Here is a 19,854-nt window from a genome sequence, read left to right as displayed (position 1 = left end):
ACCAAACTAAGAAGCTTCTGTATATCAAAATCAAACTACCCAAGGAAAACCAGGCAACTCAGTTAACTGGGAGAAGATATTTACATATTGCATGTCAGACAAACAATTGATAGCAAACATCTATAAAGAATGGCTACAGCTTAACAAAAAGGAAAAACAGTAACCCAGTAAAAAAATGTGGGACAAAGAACTGAACAGGCATATCTCCAAAGAAAAGGTACACATGATGCACAGATATATGAAGAAATTTTCCACTTCATTTATTATTAGAGAAATGCAAGTCAAAACTACACTGAGATTCCATCTCACACTTGTGAGAATGACCTACATCAACAAAGCAGGAAGTGACAAGTGTTGAATAGGTTGCAGAGATAAAGGGTCTCTTTACACTGCTAGTGGGATTGCAAACTAGTGCAGTCCCTTTGGAAGATGGTATAAGGAGTTTTTAAACAAAGAAAAATGCAATTACTCTATAACCAGGCAGTATCACTCTTAGGCATTTGCCCAAAATACACATTTATCCAAAGGGACACATGTACCCTCATATTCATAGCTACATTATTCACATTGGCCAACAAGTGGAAGAAGCCAAAATACTCATCGTTAGATGACTGGCAAAAGAAGTTATGGGAGATGTATTCCATGAAATATTACTCAGCAATCAAAAAGAGACAATATTGTGTCCTTTGGAACAAAATGGGTGGATCTGGAGGTGATTCTGCTTAATGAAATAAGTAAAGAACGACAACTAATGGATTGTTTCACTCACGTAGAACCTAGAGAACTGATACATATGAACTTGCAAAAAAAAAAAAAAAAAGCAAACAACAACAAAAGAATGAAACCATAACAAAAAAGCAAGCAAACCATTTCTAAAACATGTGAAAACTGTGTTTATCTTTGCAAGGTGGAAGGTGGGAACACAGAACTTTGGCGGTGGGTGTGGTAATCAAACTATGTAACTCATAATCTTACAATCTTGTAACCCACTATATTACAAAAAATTTAAAGTTAGTTTAATTTGTATTTTTTTTCACTTTTTCAAAATTGGTTCTTACAAGATGAAAAACTATGTATGACTCAAATTTGTAGTTTGAATTATTTGTGTCTGGCACAGTGATTTTTTTTTCAAATATTATGAAGACTCCTAAAAGAACACACTTGAGAAATTTTAAGTATTGTGAGGAAAATGGAAAGGTTCTTGATGAACATAAGAGCTATGCCCTAGTTCAAAATGCCCCAGGAATAGCACTTCCATATGGATTTTATAACCAAAGACAGCAGCTTTATAATGGAGCGTTCTCCATGTACGTACTTCGAGCTACCTAATTGTTCCACTGGAGCCCACTATCGTGGAATTCTTTGAAATAAAATCAATAACCATTCATTATGAAAGATAGAGGTGAGGATATAATGGGAAACAGGAATCATCTGCTCCTTAACTTTTTATTTATTTATTTATTTAATTATTGAATAAAGACAGAGGTAAATTGAGGCAGAGATAGAGAGGGAAGAGAGAGTCAGAGACACCTGCAGCCCTACTTCAACACTTGTGAAACTTTCCCCCTGCAGGTGGGGACTAGGGGCTTGAACCTGGGTTCTTGTGCACTGTAATGTGAGTGCTTAACCAGGTGCGCCACCACCTGGCCCCTTTATCTGCTCATTACTAACTGATGAAGAATGAATATCAAATACCCAGTAAACAAATAAAATATGACCATATTATGAAATTTTTTTGTTGGTCTTTCTAAGCAAGACATCATGCTATAACAGAAATATTGTGTTGAGAGGATTTTTTTATAGCAAAAATCTGGTTATATAAAAAAAAAAAACAATAAGTCTGTTGGAACACACCAGCATTTTGAGAAGCTTTTGATTTGACAGTATCCTCATTTCCATCATTTTTTTCTGTCCAAATAAGCATTAAAAGAAAAAAAATACAGACATTAAGAGTTCATGCTATAATCTGATCTAAACATGAAGTAGCTTCCAAATACTGAATTTAATGCTGGTATACGCTCTTACAGTGAGATCCTTCCTAGGCAAAATGGCCTGTCTCTCTTTTCCTCTCTATAACCTCTCTCTCTTTAAAAAACAATCTTGGAAAGAGAACCCCGTCGATCATTAAATAAATAAATAAATAATAAACAATTCCGTGAAAGTCATTTCCCACAATTTGAACAACTTAGTCTTGGAGTTATTGTCCTTATTACGCTTACATGCCCCACTATATTCTTCTTTGTGAACTCCTGGAGCTGGTAGAAGCTGAAAACCTGCTCATCCTCTTACTTTTTGAGATCACAACTGAAGCAAATGTACCTTTGCAGCATTAAAGGAACAGTTCTGAAGACACACAAGCGTTCATTAATTGTCCAGGAAACATTTTCTGAGCGATTTATTATTCAGGAGCTCCAGGTCATAAAAGATTCTGACAGTAGTTATGCAACATGAATACAACTAGGTGACACTCTGTTCCAGAGAGAGTTAGAACTTAATTCTTAGAAGTTTAGGCCAGTCTCAGATGACTAAAGTCCATGGTATTTGTATATCTCAGAATATTCACATTTCATTGTGAGCTATGCTGACATTTTGACCCCTGCTGAATTTTCCCATACAATCTTTCTCCTTAAAAAAGGATGAGATTCATTTGCTTTTCTGAAGTATACTGTGTTTCAGCAACTGGAATCTAGTTTTTTGCTGCTGAGAAACAGAAATGACCCCTTCAGCCAGCCCTTCTTGTGATCATTTTGAAGGCCATGTTGGTTTTGGAGCCCGTCGATCCAGAGGGCCAACTGGTAGAGTAGAGAACATACAGTGTCTGCTGGGATAGGGTGGCATGCTCTTATCAGCCCACATATCTGGGCCCTGGTTCAAGAGTCACTATTGATAAGGACACAGCTCCTACCTATCCAAGAGACAGAAGAAACAGGCAGTGTGCAAGGACCCAGGTTCAATCCCCTTGTCCCCACCTGCAGGGGGAAAGCTTCATGAGTGGTGAAGCAGGGCTGCAGGTGTCTCTCTGTCTCTTTCTATTTCTCTCTTCCCCCTCTCTACTCAATTTCTGCCTCTATCCAATAATAAATAAATAAAAATATTTTAAATTGTATTAAAAATGACTTTTTCATAGTCGTCTTACTGTCGTTACTGAGGGATTTGCTGCTCTGGGATGACTTTGCAAGATAGGGTGAGAAGGATTGAGGGAGAAGGAAAGGGAAAGGGATGGAGTGGTAAAGGGAGAAAGAGAGAGGGGAAAAAAGAAAGAGAAGGAGGGAGAGGAGGGGGAAAGGGAAGGAAGAAAAGAGAGGAAGGTAAGAGAGATAAGAAGAAAGCGTCACAGAAGCTTTCTCTAATCTGCTGAGGGCTGGATTTAGGGTGAGAGACATGGCAAAGCAGCACACTATCCAAGTGAGCTGTTTCATCAGCCCTAGAGTCTTTCCGATTTTGTGTATATGGAGCATATGAAGTTCTTTAGTTGTGTTCATAAATCTCTAGAGCAGGACATTAGCATTCAAAAGTGCTTATGAGATACAGGCTCCTGTGCTAAATATGAAGAGAATTGGGTCCTGTGGGTTAGATCACTGTGGTAAATATTCAGTTGCATTTATATGTATCTTCTTCAAGTTTTCAAGCAACTCTCTACCCTAATCCTGCTTCCTAGTTCTACTCCCAAGTCAGACACCATCTTCCCACACAATATGTTCTGGTCAATCCCTATGTTAGATATCCAGCTCAAGCAAAGATTATTAAGACTAGGCTCCTAGAAACATTCTTAAAGTAGACTTCCTGGCCTCCTTCTACCCTAAGGTCCCTACTGTGATCTGCTCTATTCCCACATTATGGTCCCTGCTTACTAAACATTTTGCCCATCTTACTGCATCTTAGCCATCAAGTTCCAGATGCTACGATTCTGTCCTGACTTCTCTGGGCAAATGACCTCACCAAAGCTTCCTGGAACCTCACCACTCTAGAGCCCTACCTTACTGGGGAACGACAGAAACAGGCTAGGGGTATGGATCGACCTACCAAGGCCCATGTCCAGGAGAGAAGCAATTACAGAAGCCAGAGCTCCCATCTTTTGCATCCCCAAAAGAATTTTGGTCCATACTCCCAGAGGGATAAATAATAAGGAAATTTTCAATTGAGGGGATGGGACACAGAACTCTGGTGGTAGAAACTGAATGGAATTATACCCCTATTATCTTGTAATCCTATATTAACTTAAATATTAAATTACTAATAAAACATTAAAAAGTGCTTATGAGACAAGTAAAGATTTCTTTTTGAGAGTCTTAAAAAAATAAAATATTTCTCAGAGTCAGAGACAAAAGAAGGATTTTGGATTTTAAATAATGCAAGTAGTATGTCCTCTTGAAGCATCTAATGTAAAACACTAGTATCAGATAATAGATATTGACTTAGGGGAACACAAGGTTGACAACGTCAACTTTTACTTTAAATCTACATTTCCTGGAGCTTGTAAGAAAGAACAACAGTGGAATTCTGCCAAGAGAGGAGGAGGGAATGGGAGCGAGATATTTCTTTCATTAAAATCCATCTTCTTTGACTCAGATGCCTTCTCAAAAGATAGCAGTGCCTTTTCCTCACACTCTAGGCAACTTGTATTCATCTCACTCTAGCTTTGTGAGCAGGCAGAACTTTTGGGGGAAATTATTTTTTAATTGTGGAAGAGAGGGAAGAGATAGAGATTTGTCTAAACTTGCTGACTCTATATATTCTATATATATAACATTTGTAGAAAGAAATTCTGTATCTGTATTTCTTTGACCTTATGTATGAAGGTTTAGAGAAACCCTTAAACAAAACATAGGCAGGGAAATGGAACAGATATTATATCGATCCCTAAGGCAGCAGCCTGCTATTAAAATACACAGTGTTAATATCAGTTCATTTCTGCCCCCCCCCTCCCAACCTCCTCCCTTCCTTCTCTTTGCAACAATTTCTTTATTCTAAAATGACGGGACACCTAGCACTCTTCATGTAACCACTTCCAGCTGATCTTTGCAGGCCAACCATACATTTGCATTTTATTTTCAGATCCACAAATCTTCCTGAAGTTGAACAAACTTGGGTTGAGGACATGGGGTCCACTCTCTGAGGTTGGGTGTCCCAGCACCTGCCAGACACACGTCCCCGGAATTGAGAACATCGTGTTTTCAATTTTCTTCAATAAAGCAATGAATCTGGCAATTTGCTGGCCTGCTTCAGCTAAACAGAAAGGACAATTTGAGAAAGATCATAGTTCAGGCCCAGTCAGACGGAAACGATTGCAAACAGAGAGCTGGCCGCTATGTTTCCCCAATGTAGCTTGCTGTCGCAGTTTGACTGACAAACTGACTTTTTTGAGGTGCTCATGCCCATTTCAGTCAGAGTTTATTGAAGGTGATTTTGATCTTCTCCACGAGGCCACAGCAGTGGCCATGCCATCTGTCACCTTGATTGCATCGTGGAGTCTCTGGAGAGAGCGCCATGGCTCCTGATCATTTACAGATTGTGCTGCTTTCCCCTCCATAAGGACCACATGCACAGAGCCAGATGGTGAACATGCACGCTTATTATAAGTCTTTATCTCCGTGCAGGAAAGAGAGGAACCATTAGGTCTCCCTCAGGAGCTTTGAGCCTTTCTACCATCATGCTGCTCCTCAGCAAATACAGTCTTCTTCAGCTGTCATCGGCCTACCTCTGAAAATTAAAAAAATAAACAATAATTCCATCAGCTGAGGCAGGGAAAGCAAGACAGTAGAGCAAAGCAATCCCCTGGCCTGGCCTCCTTTCTTTTCACTAACCCCCCACTGGCCTGACTGTCAGCACTAGGTAAAAACAAGAGTGTTTGCAAATGCATCACTGATGTGAGGATTTTTAAAAAGAGATCGGGAGGGGCTGCTTCTTGCAGATAAAGCCACACAATCCTATTTTCTGTTAGGGAGATCATGGCTTCCATTGTGGTGGTCTTATTCTTATCCATTTAGACATTCTGGGGGGGGCTCATTTTTGCCTATTTATAAATTCTACCATGTTAATTATGATCATCTCAGGAGTGGGGTGGGGGGTGGTGGGTGGAGGGCATGTGTGTGTCAAACATAAATGTCCGGGTAGGGCTTTAGATACTGGTGATTGTAAGCAAGAAATGGAAACACAAGTATGGTGAGACTCTAGAGAAAACCCGTTTAGTAAGCTCTACTGGGAAGAAGCAGATAATCGGAGACGCCTGGGAACAGATCTGGAATGCTGGCAAAGTACTACGCAGAAAACCAGCTGAACAGATCAGTTCAAAAAGGTAAAATGGTGTATTCTCTTAGGCAACAAAATAGTTTGAATAGACAGTGCACCTTATTTGCCTGACATGCATCTAACCCAGGTTGGAGCCCACTACATTGGGGGAAGCTCCTGTGGTGTGTTTCTGTCTTTCTGTTTGGAGCAATGAAGCCCCTGCGATGACAGGAAAAATAGAAAGTGTGCTTTCTCTCTAACTACCTTTACCATTTAGTGTGAGGGGGCTTGTATGGAGGTCTGGAGAAATTTTAAGTGAAAAAAAATTACACAAGCTGTAATAAATATTGAAAAACTAATCCAAATTTGCTCAATACAAAGTGATTCTCAACTCTGATTTCATAGCTTCAACAAGGATTTAGTAAAGTGCATAAACACAAACCTAAACTTTGTGTTTGACATATACTCACTCAGGTCAAGCTATAGGACCTTACCAGAACTCTAAAGCATTTGTGATAAATAAATAAATGCTTATAGACTCACTAGAATCCAAACTCTACTCCTTTTCCCATAAGCACTACTACCAATCTCAACCACCACACACACACACACACACACACACACACACACACACACACTACACACACACACACACACACAGAAGAGAGCTAGGTTTATCCTTTGCCACCAGGCTTTTTGCTGAAGACCCTACCAGTGAGCAGCTGGAAGCTAAAAGCAAGGATAGGTTTCCATTGACCCAACACCTTGAAATCTCATCTACAAGGGCTATTCATTAGTAATAACTGCCATGCTTGTTCAGTGTTTGCAAATACCAAAATTCAAAGTCTTTGGTCAGGTGTTTAAGAGATCGTGGAGCCTGCTAGACAGTCATACAATCCCTTATGATTTAGGTTAAAATGGCTGAGACTTTTCTCTCTGGAAAATGGCAGTGTCACACACCATTTTTCAAGGACCAGACATTTCCAGAAGTATCAACCTCTATTTTTTGGAAGTGGAATATGACAAGTATAACAAGTACTCTACAACAGAGTACTTGTTAGAAAAACAAAAAAGAGCACTTCCACTGGGAACACATACTCACTAGCAAACTGACTGATTATATGCCTACATTTCTTCACAAAGTAACTAACTTTAATCCACTTCTTAAATATAAGTCCAAAAGTTATTTCATATGTCCAGTCTATATATGATGGATTTTTCCCCCCAGGGGCTATGTGAATGGAACACAAGAGAGCTTTATTTATTTTTTTATTTCTTTATTGGGGGATTAATGGTTTACACTTGACAATAAACACAATAGTTTGTACATGCATAACATTTCTCAGGTCCCCACATAACAATACAAACCCCTCTAGGTTCTCCTCTGCCATCATGTTCCAGGACCTGAGCCCTTCTCTCAACCCCACTCCAGAACCTTTTAGTTTGGTGCAATACACTAACACAATAGTGTTCAATTTTTAAAAACTTCATTTACCCCACCTCCTCTCATAAATGTAAACTGCATTGTTTACATTTTACATGAAATGAAACAGTTGCTCTTAATGGAAATTTACTTCCAAATATTGTTGGAGGACAAAATTTTGTCTAGTTTTAATCTGAAACAAATGTGTTTTTAGATGAGAGGCTTATGATAAGTGTACCTATCCCTAGATAGATTTCTTTCTTTTTATATTTTCTTTCCTTCTTTTGGCAAAAAAATACATATATGTGTTCATAACACTGTGTGAAGGTGTAGATGTTTGCAGGAAAAATGTACATTTGGTAGGATTCTGTGTTCACTGTACTTGAAGCATTTTGTACATGGCATTTCAAAACACAAACAAGAAAAAAGTAATCACGCCTACCTAAAATAATTCCTGGTCTCTGAATCAAACTTCAAATAGATTCCAACTAAGCACACAGATTTTTAAAATACCAGCATTCTCCCCAATGTGTATTACTTTTCTACCCAATATAGAAAGAAATCAGTTTGGCATTAGCTTTTCATAGTTAAACAGATGATACTGACCTTTGTATAATCACATTGTTCTGTGATTATTTTGGAACAAAAACCATTTAGAGAAGATGTACATTGTAAACCACTTCTTCAAATACAGTTCATCTTTTCCAACAAGAAGAAAGAAAATCAGAAATAAGATACCAAGTTAGTAAAAAATGAAAGAATTTTATAAACTGAAGATTAACCAAGGTCCACGGAAATAATCTAGAAACTGAGTTTGATTACCTAGTATTAATAAAATTTGCTAAAACTCCAAAGGCTTCCAAGTCCGTGTGAGGAGAAGATACTCGTGCAAATCTGAAGCAGTGAGTGTTTTCTTTCCAGTTCCAGTTATGTCATTTCTAATGAAAAACAGAATTAGAAATTCCATGTGCCACCCCAACTTTTGACCACATGTTCAAGTGCATTGAGTTTAGAGGATATGATATCGTGCTGGGGATAAATCACAGCCTTTTTGCTGTGCACAGGCAAGTTGTAAGCTTCCTTCTATTCTCTACCTCTCAATTTGCAAAAACAATTTCAATCTTCCTAAATGAGGATTAACTCCAATGAATGGAAAACATTTCACATGTATCTGGCATGTACTGGGATCTTTTTGTCAGAGGTACCAGGGCCTTAAACCTGCATGATTTAACCATTCATGAACCAATTTTTCCTTCTTTGAGAGAGAGAGAGAGAGAGACCACTGCACCAGAGCTTCGCCTAATGTCATGACACTTCCATGTGGTGCTACGTCATGACACTCACATGGCAGGAAATACAGCCTACCATCTCAGCTATCTTTCAGCCCTGCACTAAGCTCTTAAAGCATGCCACTAGACGTTGACCAGAACACTACGATTTCTGTTGAAAGACAATGCTGTAAGTGCATATACAATTTAATCATCAGTTATTGGACATCAATGCAGAGGCCACAATTCATAAAACAGACAGTTATAAAGACATATTCAAGGGCAGGGAACTGGGCATGACATTGAGTGGACATGCTGCATTCAATTCTAGGGCTCACCAGTTAACTGTGCAACCTAGTACACATTACTTCAATTCTCTGTATTTTAGTTTTCCTACCCGAAGAAGGGGTGAAATGATGTCCTTATCACAGGACTAGTTGAGATAGTACAGGTAACATGATATATATGAAGAGAGGGAGAGAGAGAGGGAGAGAGAGAGAGAGAGTTAGCCAGAATTCGGAATGCTCTGATAGCTGTGAAATAGTAGCTCATGATTTCATCCTTTGCTAACTTTTGGCTGTTGTATAGCAATAAAATCTTACTGCAGCTCAAATGCCCAGGAAACTGACCAAAATTCATTGTTCATTTTTATTCCCTGTTTTTAGTGTTTGCTAAGTTGGAACTATTGTTTATTTTATTTCATTGCTGCAAACTATAACTATAAACTTACTAAGTTATATCACATCTCATTCTCTCTCTCTCTCCCTCTCTCTCTTTTTCACTCTCTTGTTCCTAACACTGACTAATAGAGTTGCTGATATATTCCTTTGTCCCTAAATGCTCAGTGTATTATCTAGAACAGATTAACTTATGCAGTCATACTCAGTGACCAAACTAAAAAAAATAAAATAAAATAAATAAAAAAATAAAATAAAATAAATAAAAAAAATAATAAAATAAAAATAAAAATCTAGGGCTCAGTGGGTAAACTGTCTACCTTACCATGAAGAGGGCCCTTTGATGACAGGCCTTTTGTGACAGTTCAATATTGTCCACATGCAAGAGGTTCGGTTTTGTTGTTGTTGTTTTTTCTTTCTTTTTTTTTATTTTTTTGTTTTTTCTTTCTTCCTTCCTTTCTCCTGTTCTCTTTTTATTGTCAGCAGGGTTATTACTGGGGTTCAGTTCCAGCACTACAAATCCTGGAGACCACTTTTTATTTGCTCTTTTCTTTCTATTTTACTGTTTAGGACAGAGAGAAATTGAGAGGGGAGTAGGAGATAGAGAGGGAGAGGGAGAGAGAAAGACAGCTACATGCAGACCAGCTTCACTACCCATGAAGATGGTGAATCAGAGGTTCAAACCCAGGTCCTTGTGCTTGGTAATGTGTGCCCTTAACCAGGTATGCCACTGCCTGGCTCCCCGGGGTTCACTTTCTAAGACCTCACTGAAAGGTAGCAGGGTATGGATTAAATATATCTCTCCCAAGGGTATATGTTGGAATCCAAAAGTACTCCCCCCACTGTGGCTGTATTTGAAGATGGATTCAAGTGTAGATGATTCAATGGAGAAATTAAGGCTAAATGAGTTCATAAGGACTGATCCCTAATTCCATAGGGATCAACCCTTATAAGAAGAGATGCCAGAGAGTCCTCTCTCACACACAGGAACACCATTTAAAGTGTTGAGTGAATATAGCTGGATTTATCCAAATCCATAGCAACAATGAGAAAACATCTCTAAGTACAATAGCAAAAGAAATGGAATCATATTTGAATTAAAAATGTATTGGCATCTATTGGTCCTAATTCTATCACTTAATCATGGGTATAAAAATTTACTATTTCTGCATCTGCAAAATAGATATTGGAATGCCTTTTTAAAAAATGTTTATCCTCTTTATTTATTTATTGGATAGAGACAGCCAGAAATGGAGAGGGAAAGGGTAGATAAATAGACAGAAAGACACCTACAGCAGCCCTGCTTCACCACTTGCAAAGCTTTCCCCCTGCAGTTGAGGACCGGGGGTTTGAACCCGGGTCCTTGCACACTGAAACATGTGCGCTCAACCAGGTGTATCATCACGCGGCCCTTGGAATACCTTTTTACTTCAAGAAGTTTCTACAAGAATCAAACCTGTGACTTAGAAAACTGATATGGGCTGGGTGGTGGTGCATCTGGTAGAGCACACATGTTACAGTGCTCAAGGACTGGGTTCAAGCCCCCAGGGGGAAAGTTTCACAGTGTTGAAGTAGCGCTGCAGGTGTCTCTCTGTCTCTCCCTTCCCTCTCAATTTCTGGCTGTCTCTGTCCAGTAAGTAAAGATAATAAAAAATAATAATAAAAGAAAAAAGAAAACTATGATACACCACACAAGTTGAAACCCAGTACTGGAAAAATACTGACAGCATGCTCACCAGATACTACTAACAATTATAGCAGATTAATAAAGATACTAAAGCAAATGTGCAACTGACAGAAATAACTTCGATTCTAGCTTACAAAAAAACAAGAGCATCAAAATCCATTGTGCTCTGAACCACAAAGCCAATATGGGGACCCACCTAAATTCTGTCCCCAAGGTCTCGAGCGTTCCTGGATCAAGTGATTCTGATTAGTGAGGTGAATGGGTTGGGGGTCACATTATAACTTTGCTTTTCCTGTGTTTAAGAATATTTTCAATATCATAATGTCTATCCCCCAAATAGTGTAAGATCCAAATGAAAGTAAATCCAATAATACCTGCTTATCTCAGGCTGCTTTGAAAGAAGAGTTCATACAATGGGACAAGTGGTCCCAATCCTGGTTTAATGTTTGCAGTACAAAGGGTCTTTGCTACCTTCTGTTTCTAGAAGAGGAAGAAAAAAAAAAGAAAGAAGAAAGGAAAAAATGAAATTTATTAATATAAATGTAGAGTAGCACTTATGCTACTAATAAAAATGGAAGGCAATAAATAATGGATATAATATTTTTAAAGTAAGTCAATTTTAAGGATAATTTTTCACTTAAACTGTATTTTATTAATACTCATATTTCAAGCATTATTAATATTGCAAGCATTATTATTATATTACAATATTAATTCAAGCATTATGAATGCAAAAAATGAAAATTATTGTTTCTCCTTAAAAAAGTCTGGAGTTCTTTAAAAATGGCATGATAACTCAAAGGCAATTTTAAACATACATTCAGATAAACAATACTAGACATAATAATTCAGTTCTGAAAGCATTAGGAAACAGACATTTTTCTGCCATTAGATAAAGTAGATATTAGAAGCTAATCAGCCATAATTGCAAAACAGTTATTTTAAAATAATGATGTAACATGTAAAATAAAAACCAATGTACCTATGTCTACATGTTTGTGTGTGCACGGAAGTACATGTATGTGTTGGTGTGTGTGCCTGTGTGTGTATACCTGTATCTGCTCAAACTGAATCCAGCTACCAGGCAGTGCTCACACATCTCATCTTGTGAATGACATTAGATATCTTGTTCAAAAAAAAAAATCTCTGATTAATCTGATTAAGCTTCTGAGTGAATAATCCTTTAATCCTCTCAAGAATACAGTTTATGTCTGCTCAGTGTCAAATATAAGGCTGGTAAGCTGTAAATACTGAAATTTAAGTGAAAAGAGGGAGGGGGAATAACCACTCAGAGTCAAAATGTGTCACTTCTTTTCTAGATTCTGTCTTTTGTGGGTGACCTTCTTAGCTGAAACAAGAATAAAAAACGTTAGAAAAAATAATAAATCATCTTCCATTTCTGCAGCAGCAAGCCTATCAGTCACCAAGGACCAATCTGCTAGCATGTGCTTCCCTTTCCCCAACCAGTTTAATTATAAATTAATGGAACTGCCTTTTGCTTCTCATTCCATTCTTTCATTTTATAGTTGCTGGAAAACTACCTCAGGAGCTACACATGAAATTCTGCTAAATATTTTCGCAGAATCAATAAAAAAAAAGGGAGGAATATTCTTAAAGTCTCAGTTGGTGTACTCCATTTTAGAAACTGTTACTGCATTTAGAATGCCAGGACACATTGACCAGGTCAAGTGTATCCCAGAGACTTGATACTGCTTTATTATTATCCACCAAATTTAAATAATGATGAGATAAAACAGCATGGGAGGAGCTGATTAGTTTGTTGTCCAAGGGAAACAGAAAGTTACAGGGGGAGAAATGCATTTAAATCCACTGGATTTAAATGCTTTTGGAACATTTAATGATAGACTATAAACTAAAATATAATCCTATTAAATAAATGAGAAGTGTATAGTAACTATAGCCCAAATTGTTCTGTAAATTCTCTTTTGCCTAGAATATTTGTTGTGTCCCTTGTTTATGAAATCATCTCCTTTCCTGAAAGCCCTTGGCTAACATCTGCTAGAAGGGCAAAACAGCTAGAAGAGATTAATTTGCCTCTCTATTTTTCATTTACTAATTTAACATTCATCAAGGGGATCTGTTCTCATTAAAGTAGTGGACAACCCTTAAAGGCAAAAGGCCCATATTACTCCTTAACTCTGATATGAGACAAAGGAGGAACATCACTCATCTGGTGTAGCTTCAGACTGAAGCCACAGTTTACAGAGTGAGTTGAGACTAGACTAGCCATTCTACTCTTTAGACTACAATGTCATTTAAATTTTATTTTATCTTGTTTTTTAACTGTTTCTATGAGTCCTGGTGACACCAGGTGCTTAGGATCTGCACAGTACAGGGAAGCTTGTGGAGAAAACCCTCTCTTGACTCTCACTCTTTTCCCCAGGACTGAAATGCTGCACATCTAAGTTCACTCTAGAAATCTGGGAAAAGTAGCAAGTAGCTTCTAGACCTGGCTGTGTTTAATAACACAAAATATAAAACAACGGGAGTCAGGCGGTAGCACAGCGGGTTAAGCGCAGGTGGCGCAAAGTGCAAGGACCTGTGTAAGGATCCCTGTTCAAGCACCCAGCCTCCCACCTGCAGGGGAGTCACTTCAAAAGTGATGAAGCAGTTATGCAGGTGTCTGTCTTTCTCTCCCCGTCTTTCTCTTCCCCTCCTCTTTCCATTTCTCTCTGTCCTATCCAACAATGACATCATTAATAACAATAATAACCACAACAATAAAACAACAAGGGCAACAAAAGGGAATATTTTTAAGTTTAAATATATATATATATATATATATATATAAACAACCTAAATTTATTATTTTAGGGACCAGCAAGATAGTACACCAGATTTCCATGACTAAAGCTCTAGAGTCCCAGGTTTAGTCCCCAACATCAAAATGACCAGAGCTGAGCAATGTTCTAGCTCATGAAAATAAGTACACTGTCTTAAAACTACTATTTTGAACAGTTCAGGAATGGCCTTGATACAATCCATGTATACTCCTCAAAAGAAACAACAGACTCATGGGAGATCTTGAAATCTATTTCTAATGCATTCTAGAACCAAATGGAGACTCCAGACCATGATATGTTAGAGTCACTCTTTCAGTGGGTCTAGAACTTGGATTCTCTATCAATATGTTTTCTAGTTCCCAACTCAAGGTAATGGGAGTTTAGGTGAGCAGGCCCAGCCTCATCCAGGCTCTCAGCTGATGTGGTCAAGAGAAAATCTATAGTAATGAGGTACTAAGTTCAACTCTAGTATCCAATGATGTCAAATTTCATCAACTTTTTATGCTCAGAAGTCCAGATCTGAATGGCCCCTGAGTCCCCAAATGGTCTTTCAGTGCCAGGTCATCTCTAAAGCCTCCACATCTGCCTGGATTACATAATCAGTAACCCCAGTGCCCACGGGATCAAAGCATTAGTCCAACTGACTACATTACTGAATTCTGCCCAGTTCTTGTCACTCCTTTCTTAGATGGCACTGGTCCCACTTTTCCATATGTTTAGTCCACAACTAGACTTCAACACAGAAAATGCTCTGAAAAGACTGACACCCACTAGGAATAATCTTATTATGTCTCAGGTGGCCTCTTCATTATCTACACTGAGTTAGGTCTTGTTCCATTTCTTAGTGACCCAATGCATGCTTTTGTTTAGATGTTGGCCATTCTCCTAGCCCATATGGCTTTGATATACTATTTTGTCCCTTTGATTCATGCCACCAACACCTTTATGGATAATGTCCCTGATCTATGCTACTGGGACCTATTTGAGTAGATTTCTAGAAAGAATAGAAGAAAGAACAAATAGTTGCAGGCATTTTACTGACTTTGAGGTTCCCCTGGAACTAATTGATTCTTAGAAGACCTATAGATGCCCAGGGAGAACACAGATCAGAAATAGAACCTTTTGGGTCTCTGAAATAAAAAACAAACAAACAAAATTAACTTTTCCATCTCCCAGAGAAGAATCCTTCTTGGATTCTTCTAGGTAAGAAGACTAGGTAAAGCAAGTTTCTTGCTATGCACTTGGCCTAGGTCTTAATCAAAGTAATACATGGGAGTATCACAGCATCTGGAGAAGCCCCAGTGCTTTGGTACCTCTCCTGCTCTTTTTAGCTCTTTATCTGAATTGAAAAGAAAGAAATTGTATATGTAGAAGACCCAGACACATACACACACGCGCGCGCGCGCACACACACACACACACACACACACACACACACAGCATCCCTCTATAGAATCATGGAGAAGACAGAGAGGGAGAAAGATAGACACCTAAAGACCTGCTTCACTGCTTGTGAAGTGACCCCCTGCAGGTGGGGAGCTGGGGCTCAAACCTGGATCCTTACTTGTGGTCTTTGCACTCCTAGCCATGTGCACTTAACCTGGAGTGCCACCACCCGACACCCTACTTAAACTTAATTAAATTTATTTATTATTGGACAGAGAAGAGAAATTGAGAGGGTTGGGAGAGAGACAGAGAGACACACCTGCAACTCTACTTCACCACTTATGAAGCTTCCCTCCTGCAGGTAGGGACCAGGGGTTTGAACCTGTATCCTTGTGCACCTTAGTGTATGTGCTTCACCAGGTGCACCACCTCCTGGCCCCAATGGAAGACTGTTCAATGCACACACTCTAGTTATATGTAGTTATATGTAGGCAATACAAATTTAAGTGAGCAGGCCCAGCCTCACTTAAATCCAGGCTCTCAGCTGATGTGGTCAAGAGAAAATCTATAGTACTAAGTTCAACTCCAGTATCCAATGATGTTAAATTTCATCAACTTTTTATTTTCACAAGTCCAGATCTGAATGGCCCCTGAGTCCCCAAATGGTCTTTCAATGCAAGGTCTTCTCTAAAGCCTCCACATCTGCCTGGCACATGTAACTGTTGAGCACTTGAAATGCGACTAATTAAAAATGAGATGTGAAAAAATCGTGCAGCTTTTTAAAATGTCAAATATTGCCCTAATGAGCTTTTATTTACTTAGCTATTTTTTTAATCATCACTGGGGCTTTAGTGCTCCAAGCCAACTTTTCTATGAAAAACTACATATATATTTAGAGAGAGAGAGACTACAGCACTCAAGCTTTCTCCAATGTAGCAGGGGCTTGGCTTAAACTGGGTCATGAACACAGCAAAGAAGATGCACTGAGCTATTCTGTCAACATTTCTTTAGTGAGTTTTGTATTGATTTTATGTTTAAATGATAGATTAGAAATCACATGTAAAAATTATTATTTTTTCCAACTTTTTCTCTTCAGTCTTTTCAAAGCGGCCTGGAGGATAAAAGCATTAGTAATATGTTTGGCTTTGGTCTGGAAACATACATACTGATGAGCAGCTCTCCTTTCAATTAGCAAAGTGAAAGTTCAATATGACTGCTTTCTTTTAAAAGTAAATTTCCTTTCCCACGAGATAGTGATGTTCACTAGAAATCTCAAAAATCATGTTCTGTTCCCTAACATTTCTTCTCAGTGGTGATTCTCATAAGTTTTTGCCCTTTTCTATTTTTAATTCTCCCTTTTGGTCTACTTATGTGTATTTTTTTATTTCTCTATTTTATCTAATAAGACAAAGAGAAATTGAGAAGGGGAGGGAGAGAGAAAGATAGGTTACTGTAGACCTGCTTCACTACTCATGAAGCATCCTTTCTGCTGGTGGGAAATGGAGGTTTGAACCCTGTTCCTTGTGTGTGGAAACCTGTGCTGTGCTCAACTGGGTGCATCACTCCCCAGATCCTTCCCCTTATGTCTAAATAAAGCACAGTCAAACCACAGTAGAACATGAGGTCCATATAGACTATGTGTAGCCTTCAAACACCCCAAAATGATCTGAAATACACTCAGTTATACTCAATTATTTATACTGTGATACCTTGTAGCATCTGCAAGTCTCTTCTGGAAATTCCCATATAATGTGGACATAAAATCTCATGGATACCCCAAGACAAAATAAATTAAAACAATTCCTGGGGTTCTGGTGGTAGTGCAGCAGGTTAAGCACACAAGGACCAGGGTAAGAATCGGGGTTCCAGCCCCCGGCTCCCCACCTGCAGAGGAGTCATTTCACAAGCAGTGAAGCAGGTCTGCAGGTGTCTGTCTTTCTCTCCTCCTCTATGTCTTCTCCTCTTCTCTCAATTTCTCTCTGTCCTATCCAACATCAGCAATAAGAAAAACAATAACAATAATGACAACAAAATGGAAAAATGGCCACCAAGAGCAGTGGATTCATAGTGCAGACAACAAGCCCCAGCAATGAGCCTGGAGGCAAAAAGTAAAAAAAAAAAAAAAAAGAAATTCCTACCAGATGGAAACATAGTGGTAGATTACAAGGCTTCCAAACATGAGGTCCTGCATGTGGTAGTGTAATGTTCAGTTCACCTTCTCCCTTTACCACTAATAAACCTTTTTAAAAGAAGATATCAGTGGTCAGAATGCACAGGACCTAGGTTCAGGTCCCCAGTGCCCACATGTAGGGGAGAAGTTTCAGGAGCTGTGAAGCACTGCTGCAGGTCTCTCTCTATCTCTATCAATATCTCTCTCTCTTTCTCTCCCTCTCTCCCTTTCGATGTTTTCATCTCTAGGCAAAATAAATAAATAAAACATTTGAAAAAATAGAAAATAAATAAAAGATGAAAATAATTAATGTTCAGATAGGCCACTTTCCACTACAAAGGAAATCCAGAATATAATACTCATTCACTATTCCCAGGAGTCAATGGTCATAGGAATTTGAATTTTAAAATAGCAATAATAATACAGTTCTTTGAATTTAGGAGGGAGGGCAGGAGCAAAGTTGTTTTACTAAGAACAAAAATTGTATAACTACATAAGTCAAACATCAAAACATAAACAAAAAAGACCTTTCGGTAACTTGAGAATACAGCACGTATTCTAGTTTGATTGTAACTACCATTTTTTCCCCTTCATTTGAGCCTGATCCCTGGAGTCAACCCCTAATTACCAAGGGACTTGTTGTAAGTAATGGTCATTTGTGTTTCATAATTATCTTGAATCAACACAATTAGTTCCACATTCTGCTGTTTTCTTCCTAAGGCATCTGTAAACATTTTAACACAATTCCAACAAATAGCTTTTGGCAACAATTAATTTTTTTAATTAAAAAGTGAAAGTAAAATAATCCAGAATAGCTATTTTAAGTTTGCTTTTGTACCCTTCCAAGAGTATAAGAAATTATCTTTAAAATGCCAGTAAAGAGATGTTCTCGTTCAACTAACAAACACAGTTCCATGATTTAGAATATCTCTGGCTACCATTTTAATATGATTAAATCAACATAAAGCCTGAAGGACATTTAATAAAACAGAATGTACTTTGATTTAGTGGTTTTACTTTATTCCCTTGGATTTTTGTTATTCACTTCACACACAAAAATGCACTGGACATCAAGTGTCTACAGAACAATGACGGTATCAATTCTTTCCATGCATATAAGAATCCATTAGATTTTACTTTTTAGCATCTCAGATTTAGTGAGTCAAAAGGAGATCCCAGTGGGTCGGCAAGACAGTTCACCTGTACAGTGTGCCTGCTTTGCCATGCATGTGTGACCCAGCTTTAAACAGCCCCCACTGAATTGGAAGAAGCTTCTGAATTTGAGACCAGACCTCATATGGGAGCATCATGGACACACTAGGGTAACTCCATGAATTATGAAGAGTGCTGTGGAATCTCTGTCATTCTCTCTACCCACTCAAAAAAGAAAAAAATGGGCCAGAAAGACCTCTCAGCAGTGGAATTGTACATATATAATACCCTGAATTCATTCCCTGATGACACACATACACCCTGGAGGTGATAATGAGTCTCATGAAATTTTAAATCAAATGAGAATCATCGAACTGTAGTAGCTCTTTATTCACCTGCTGCTAGGGAAACAGGTTTAAAGAGGTGGCAGGAAGTTGAGTGTCATTTCTACAAAGTCCATTTTGAATTTCTAAAAGGCTTTCTTCCAGATTTACTCCTAAAATAGTGTTTTCTTATAGATTCTTCAGGGACAAGCAACTCCTCTCTGGGAGATAAAATCCACAGACAGAAACTAAGCATGGAAAATACATTCAATTCAGACCACTTACCCAGGCACACTTTGGACCATCTGGAGGGTGTGGCTACCAAGAAAGGGTTGCTGAACACAGTCACTGTGCTCTGTGCTTGTCCCAAGCCCTGTGCCCCTTCCTGGATTCCACACTCAGATAAGTGCTTTGCTTTGTTGGTTATTTTATTGTGCTGTTTTCCCCGAAGACAAGGCTTGGCAAATTTTAATCAGTATAATGACAAGCAGACAAGGGAGATTTGCTGGCATTCTCAAGACACAGAGGCTGCTGCCTGCTTGTGTGCTCCAGACACTAAGAGGAAGAGAACTGGGACTCCTTTCCCACAGGTCAGAGCAAAGGACTGTGGGGGTGGGTCACAGTGTGGTAATACATTTTAGGTTGAGAGTCTTTCCATACTTGTCATGTCTTGTTCTAATAGCATCCAAAATCAGAGAGAGCTGAGAGTAAGATTGGTTGGGTGGTAGTATACCCC

The 19,854-nt window shown here is 38.6% G+C and overlaps 1 long non-coding RNA gene across 1 annotated transcript; it reads right to left on the bottom strand.

The window, feature by feature from the left end:
* Positions 1–7,485: 7,485 nt before the first annotated feature.
* LOC132541154 (uncharacterized) lies at positions 7,486–19,617 on the bottom strand. Its single transcript, XR_009552326.1, has 4 exons — positions 19,404–19,617; positions 15,130–15,217; positions 11,658–11,763; positions 7,486–8,589 (listed from the first exon to the last, which is right to left on the bottom strand). It is a non-coding gene; the product is annotated as an uncharacterized LOC132541154 (long non-coding RNA).
* Between the last annotated feature and the right edge of the window lie 237 nt (positions 19,618–19,854).

This window comes from Erinaceus europaeus, chromosome 1 (assembly GCF_950295315.1).
Source record: "Erinaceus europaeus chromosome 1, mEriEur2.1, whole genome shotgun sequence".
Lineage (NCBI taxonomy): Eukaryota > Metazoa > Chordata > Mammalia > Eulipotyphla > Erinaceidae > Erinaceus > Erinaceus europaeus.
The sequence above is the reverse complement of the archived record's forward strand: the minus strand, read 5'-3'. Positions and strand labels throughout refer to the sequence as shown.